Consider the following 7,550-nt stretch of genomic DNA (forward strand, 5'->3'; position numbering starts at 1 on the left):
GGGAAATTACACCCTCGAAAAAGCAAGAAATCTTCTTTCAATACACCCAAAGGAAGATAACCACACAAACATAAAAATAACATCAAAAATAACAGGAGCAACAATCACTATTACCTCTTAACATCAATGGACTCTATTCCTCAATAAAAAGACATAGACTAATAGATTGGATACGTAAACAAGTCCTAGCATTTTGCTGCATGCAGGAAATGCACTACAGTGTCAAGGACAGACACTACCTCAGAGTAGAAGGCTGGAAAACAATTTTCCAAGAAATGATCCCAAGAAACAAGCAGCAGTAGCCATTCTAATATCAGATAAAAATCTACTTTCAACCAAAACTCATCAAAAAAGAAAAGTAAGGATACTTCATACTCATCAAAGGAAAAAAATCTACCAAGATGAACTCTTAATTCTAAACAGTAATGCTCCAAATGCTAGGGCACCTACATTCATAAAAAGAAACTTTACTAAAGCTAAAATCACACATTGCACCTCACACAATAATTGTGAGGGACTTCAACTCCCCACTCTCAAAAATGGACAGATCAGGGGAACACAAACTAAACAGAGACACAGTGAAACTAACAGAACTTATGGACCAAATGGATTTAACAGATATCTATAGAACCTTTCATCCTAAGTCAAAAGAATATACCTTCTTCTCAGCATCTCATGGTACCTTCTCCAAAATTGATCATATAATCTTTCACAAATCAGACCTCAACAGATATGAGAAGATTGAAATAATTCCATGCCTCATATCAGATCACTATAAATTAAGGCTGGTCTTCAACAGCAACAACAACAACAACAGAAAGCCCACATACACATGGATGCTGAAGAAGGTTCTACTCAATGATTACATGGTCAAGGAAGACATATATAAAGAAACCTAGAATACACGATACAAATTTTAAAAAACACAAGAAAATCAAGAAGGAAGACCAATGCATGGACACTTCATTCCTCCCTAAAATAGGGAATAAAACACCCATGGAAGGAGTTGCAGAGACAAAGTTTGGAGCTAAAACGAAAGGATGGACCATCCAGAGACTGCCCTACTGGGGGTTCATCTCATAATCAGCCACCAAACGCAGACACTATTGCATATGCCAGCAAGATTTTGCTGAAAGGACCCTAATATAGTTGTCTCCTGTGAGGCTATGCCAGTGCCTGGCAAATACAGAAGTGGATGCTCACAGTCATCTATAGGATGGAACACAGGGCCCCCAATGTAGGAACTAGAGAAATTACCCAGGGAGCTGAAGGGGTCTGCAACCCTGTACGTGGAACAACAATGTGAACTAACCAGTACCCCCAGAGCTTGTGTCTCTAGCTGCATATGTAGCAGAAGATGGCCTAGTCGGCCATCATTGGGAAGAGAGGCCCCTTGGTCTTACAAACTTTATATGCCCCAGTACAGGGGAATACCAGGGCCAAGAAGTGGGAGTGAGTGGGTAGGGGAGCAGGGCAGGGGGAGGGTATAGGGGACTTTTGGGATAGCATTTGAAATGTAAATAAAGAAAATATCTAATAAAAAAATTTAAAAGGAAATTAAAAACTTATTAGAATTTAATGAAAATGAAGGAACAACATACCCAAACTTATGGGACACAATGAAAGCAGTGCTAATAAGAAAACTCATAGCTCTGAGTGCCTCAAAAAAAAAAAAAACTGGAGAGAGCATACACTAGCAGTTTAACAGCACACCTGAAAGCCCTAGAACAAAAAGAAGCAAATACATATAAGAGGAGCAGGTGGCAGGGAATAATCAAACTTGGGACTGATATCAAACAAGTAGAAACAAAAAGGAAACCCTTTACTATGTACAGCAAATCTGTTCCAGTAAAAGTTCAGGAGGAAAGAGACAACAGAAAGGAATCCCTTTGAGCCTCATTAGCAGAGTGGATGCAACCAAAGGAAGAATTAGAGGACTTAACCATAAGTCATCAGAACCATCCCAAACTAATATTCAAAGTGGAGGAACATGAAATGCAAAAGCAAAAATAATGAGACCAAAAATTGTACACCAATTCCAACTACTGTCCAAATTTGTCAAAAAAAAATCCCAAACTGTAGAGCAATTTCAAGAGGTGTAAAAACTCATATTATTGGAATCCATAAAGAGAAGACAGGGAGTGAATGCACTAGTCACTGAGAGGCTTCCCAGTGTGAAGTCAGAAGCTAAGTCAGGAGGTCCACAGGCAAGGAGGACTATCATTTATGAAACCAACATCAAGAATATAACCATATTGAATGTGCAGAAAATAAACCATTTGAAAAACTCTGGGGGGAAAGGGTGAGCTGGGAGAGTGGAGTTATTTTGCTGAAGAGCAAGGATTACAATTATAAGTGATAATTTGTCAGAAGCAAGAAAAAAAGGAAAGTGTTGATAACTAGGGAATGAAAAAAACATACACCTTCAAGAGAGGAGGGGAAATCACAATGCTCTTTTGTCAAATCCAAAGTGAAAGAACTGTCCACAGTCAGATTTCCTCTGAGGCAAGGGTTAAAATTCCCCCAAACAGATAAAAAACTAATATGAGAAAAAAAGAAAGAAAGAAAGAAAGAAAGAAAGAAAGAAAGAAAGAAAGAAAGAAAGAAAGAAAGAAAATGGATCTGTCTGAACAAAGCAAGCACGTTGTAGATGGAATGAGTGACAATGAGATGGTGCCTTTCCCTTTACAGTCTTAAACAGACAGCTGCTGAAATAGAAGCCCTCGGGACATACCGGGGAGCATAGAATCTGGCTTTGTGGAATGAATGACAGCACCAAAAAGAGGGACAAGGGGGAAGACTATGGTGTGCATCTCTGAGGTTTGAGGGGTACATATGAAGTACTACAGTGCAGTTTAAGGCTGGACTGATGGTGTGTGGTACCAACTCCCGGGCAACAGTGATTTCTTTTTAATCAGCATAACCAGTATAATAAAATAGAACTATATAAAGCACTCAGTTAAACCCAGAGAAGGCTACAAAAGGAGCAAATATGTCAGTACAGAACAGGCAAAAAGTTTTCAGATTTTAATTTATCCATATAAGGAACAGTTTAAAATCCCCACCAAAGTTCCAATGACTTCTTTCATCAAAATTCACGAGGAAGCAGAGATCTGGCACAGCCCAAGTAGAGCCACAACAGGCAGAACAATGCTGGAGGTCTCTTCATTTGTTAGTTTTACCTATCTCTGTGCAGTTAGTTTTTGTCATTTTGACACAAACTAGACTATCCTTAAAAAGGGAAACTTCAAATGAAGCAGTGCCTCCCATCAGATTGCTCTGCAGGTATGTCTGTGGAGTATTTTCTTGATTAATATGAGATTAATTTAAATATTAATAATTAGTAATTAAATCATGTTTTAATATGAGAGGGCCAAAGTCCTGTGGGTGGCGATGCCCTGAAGCAGGTAGTCTTGACTTGTATGAGAGAGGATGGGCAGTTCATGGAACAGACGCAGGCAGTAAGCAGAGTCCCTCTATAGTCTCTACTTCAGTTTCTGCCTCTAGTTTATTGCCTTGAGTTTATGGGTTGGCATTTATCCATGGTGGACTGTAAGCTATAAGTTGAAATAAACACGTTCTTCCCCAAGTTCCTTTGGGTTATGGTGTTTATCAGGGCAACAAAAAGCTAAGAGAGCAGTACTCTTGTAATTTTCCCCCAGCTTTTCATATTCTTCTTCCCTTGTGTTTTGCTGTTTCTGCAATGATACTTGTGATGAGCTGTCAGTCAGAAACTGCTGTGCAAGTTCTCAGTAAATATTTCATCTGAGTTACTAAATGTTCCAACCCAAGGTCATTGAAGAACCTTTTAAATTACCATCTCCTAAAATGATATTTAATGTATATAGGTGATTTTTCTGCATGTGTATCAGTACACCACATGTCTGCAGTGCCTATAGAGGCCAGAAGAGGGCATTGGACATCCTGAAACCGAAATTACAGGGTGATGTTAGCTGCCATCTGGGTGCTGAGAACTGGACCTAACATTTTTGGAAGAGGAGCCAGTGCTCTTAATGGCTGAACCATTTCTGTGGCCTCTACTTCCTTTGTGACAGTCTTTATTTTGTAAACAGTTCTCTTTAGCGCCTGGTCATGTTTGTTCAAGTGCTGTTTATTTCCTGTCCATGCTCATACTTTCTGATTTATCTTATAACCTTTGGTTGAAAACCAGTCATTGTAGAAAAAGTCCTCCTGGAAGGTCTTGTATAGACCACCATTCTCTCCTCTGCCTTCTGGTCAGTAGTGTCTCTCTCTCAATGCAGTCTCTATCATTGGTTTGGATTTCCCCATATTTCTATTTTTAGCAACCTTCTAGGAAGTACGCCCTGCTTTGTAGTGGTTGCTTTGGCATGCAATGTTGCACTTAAGATCCCATCATTTAACCTGTTAGGTTCCCAGTCTGTACTTCTTTGACCTGGGTTCAGCTGTTTTTATTTTGACAATCAGGATCCCTTATAATTCCTTCTCTTGGTAACCTCCACCAGAACACTAAGGATGTCAAGGCCTCACCCCAGGTGCTCTTGAGCAAATGAGGCCTTGGCTATCTGTACCATCTTCCCAAAGATCCGGGTGACTTCATTTTAGATCTAAGCCGAGTCTATGGGTTTCTGTGGATCCAATAACATTTTGGAAGGTTGGTGTTGATGATAGGTTTCCCTGTTGAGCTCTAGGTCCATTGATGATGGTCAGGGTTTTGTTGCTGCTTGTTCATTTGTTTGTTTCTCCCATGGGTCCATTGTATTTTACTTTGTTATTTTATGGTGGGTGCAAATAAGTGTGCACTGTTATGACCTGTCACCAGCGGGATGTGCTCAGGACTCTTCTAGGCTATTAGACATGTATTCTTCAAATTCCATGTCCATCAACAGGGAATTTGAGGTCCTTTGTTCTTTATCTACATCTATACTGCTCAATACCACTCAAATCTACTAGGAGGAAGCTGTAATAAAGAACATCAGGACTGCGTCCAGTGTTTAGCTCACTTTCTTTTGCTCTAACTTTCCCTGATAGTATCACATGATTCCTAGAGATAGATACACAGTGTGTTGGTCCCAGCATTCTTTCAGCTCCACCCCAGGAGCCATATTTGTAATAATTATCTCTCCCATGCTATGAGTAATGAAAAATGAAAGGTGGAAATGCTTGCCTATGATAACAAAAAAAGATTTTATGGTCAATTGACTGCTACTTACTTACTTTCCTTTATATGTAGTTTCAGCTGAGTTTGCTGACAGAATCTTACCAAAAATGACCTAGTGTATATATTTGTTGTGAAACCTTCACTATAGCTTGAATAAATTCTTGGAGATCATGGAGATAAGTTGACAAACTCTTCTTCTAGCACTTTAATAAACTTGAACGTTTCTAGATATTGACAGGCATGTTACTAATAAGTCAGGAGATGTCACCAAAGGCTTCTAGTTTGTGGTATACTAAACTGGGGTCTCAGTCCCATGCTTGTCTTATGTTATATGTAAACAGAGGATGGATTCACAAGAGATGTCAATATTTCTCAGTGAATGCCACATCTGTCTAGAATAAAAGGTCACCCAAGCTTATTATATGACCTGACCTAGGAATACCTAGGGCTCATAATTGCACAAAGCTGTAACTATGAATTTCCTGCCTTTGGCATCAGATTTTTGCTGTCATGTAAGTTTGTAATAAATAGTTCTAAACAGCAGTATCACAAAATGCCAAGAAATATATATATATTTATTATATATATATATATATATAATTTGCCACACAAGATCAGAACTGAAGAGTAAAAGCTCAGCTAAGGCTACTTTCTCCCTTTCCCATGAAGTGCCTTCCTCATTATAAAATCAATTTCCTGCACTACTTGGCAGGAAGCTTTATCTTTAAATGCTGCTCATGCCTTCTGTGCATCTGAGGGTTTTTGTTTGTTTGTTTTATTTTTTGTTGGTTTTTTTGAGAGGGAGAATTGTGTCTCAAAACATGTGATGTCCTTTAGCTATATCTCCTCCATCTCTTACTGTCTTAGTCCTGAATATGCCAGAGAAAATATAGAGCCAATGTGGATCAAAAGTCTAATGATATAGTCAGGGGAAACATGGAGTTATTCGGAGCTGTGAATAAGTTCTGCTTCAGGGGGGATTTGGGTATGGACAGGAGAATGCTTATCAACTTCATGTTACATTGACTCTCAAGTTTATTTGTCTGTAAACAACATTTCTTTCCTCTGACAGTTCTATCAACATCCATTGATATGACACACACTGAGACACACTAGCATCAGTGTGATGACAACATGTAGGAGAGAATCTCTGTAGGTAAGATGACAAGACAGAGCTGGTCTGCCTTGGGTTAATGTGGCCTTTGTATTGATAACACACAAAGATGTTTTCTTATAGCAGAAGAAGTTGGATGTATAGTGAAAAATAAATGTGGTAGCAAACAATATGGCTTAATTGCAATGGAGATATCATACCCCTAATTCCACTGGGTCCTTTGCTGAGAAAATTGAATTAAAGAGAATGAAAAATTGAATAGCAACCAAGGACTCTTTTCACAGGAAATCAAGTACATGACTTTCTAGTCTCGAAATTCTCCTGTTAAAACTAAATGTGTTTACAGCGTTAGCTATCAGTGAGACTTCAAATGAGTTGGTTTTTTTTCCCTTAGAGTTATATGCCTGTCTACCAAGGCACTCATCATTTAAAACCATCGCCATGGCAATTTCAAGAACAACTAATCTGAAATGCTCCTATAAATATCAGAAAGGCAGTAGCTGGTGAGACAGAAGACAAAGAGCTTCTGGTGCTGGTCATCAGTTTTGGCAAAGGTCCAACACTGTGTCTGGCTCCATGTGAATGAGAAATGCCAAACCTGCTTCCCAAGAGCCCATTTCTGTTAGTACACCAATGTAGAAAGCAGGAAAAAAGGACAAAGTCCATGTACCCGCCATCAGTTTAAATCGGATCTCTTTTAGGGTTTGCTTTTAGCTTTCTTTTCCATATAAATATATATTTTTTCTTATATATGATTATATATTTATAATATATTATATGATAATTTCATATCTATAATATATATTTATTATATACATACATATTTATATATTTCTAGTGTTTAGAAATATATACAATTTACAAAATGATTTTTATTCTTTAAAAGTTTCCCACAAAGAATATCTTGTTTTTGGTTGTTTGAAGGAGAGTCTTGCTTTGTAGCTCTGTTTGGCCTGATAATTTTCTGTGTACCCCAGAGTCGGCTTGAAATCATAGCAACCTTCCTTCTTCAGCTTTTCTATGACTGATATCTCAGGTACATATAATTATGTCTGTCTAGTGCTACTTATGTTTAATTAAATAAAACATGCATTTTATTTTTTTACTTTTTTTAATTTTTCTTTTTTTATTTTTATTTGTTTCCAATTTTTATTAGCTATTTACTTCATTTACATTTTAAATGCTATCCCCCAAAGTCCCCTATACCCTCCCCCCTGCTCCCTTACCCACCCACTCCCCCTTCTTGGCCCTGGTATTCCCCTGTACTGGGGCTTACAAAGTTTGCAAGACCAAGGG

The sequence above is a fragment of the Mus pahari genome, chromosome 1 (genome assembly GCF_900095145.1).
Source record: "Mus pahari chromosome 1, PAHARI_EIJ_v1.1, whole genome shotgun sequence".
NCBI lineage: Eukaryota > Metazoa > Chordata > Mammalia > Rodentia > Muridae > Mus > Mus pahari.